This window comes from Nanorana parkeri, unplaced genomic scaffold (genome assembly GCF_000935625.1).
Source record: "Nanorana parkeri isolate BGI_ZX_2015 unplaced genomic scaffold, ASM93562v1 scaffold509, whole genome shotgun sequence".
Classification (NCBI taxonomy): Eukaryota; Metazoa; Chordata; class Amphibia; order Anura; family Dicroglossidae; genus Nanorana; species Nanorana parkeri.
Genome location: NW_017306777.1, coordinates 533544 through 533891, shown reverse-complemented (window position 1 = coordinate 533891; position 348 = coordinate 533544).

Sequence of the window (348 nt, the reverse complement as noted above, 5' to 3'; positions counted from 1 at the left end):
TAAATTAATACAGAAACCAGCCACAAGGGTGAAACACATTGCATTGGCAGCAGTAGATAGGCAGAGCTCAGAACTCTGAGGTGCAGAGGTTTCTCAGCCCAAGTGCCTGAAGGACACCAGCGGGTGATTTATCTTTACATAATAAGAAAAAAATATTAACATAAACCAAATAACACGCGGCAGACTGACATGTTTCCAATTACATTTTTATTGTTGTTATTTATGAATAATTATTTTATTGACTCTTAGCTTAGTACAAGTACATTGGAACTCTGCATATTTATACTGCTGTACAGTTTCTGCATACTGTATGTACAAGAAGCAGTTTAAAAATAATCTATATAAAAT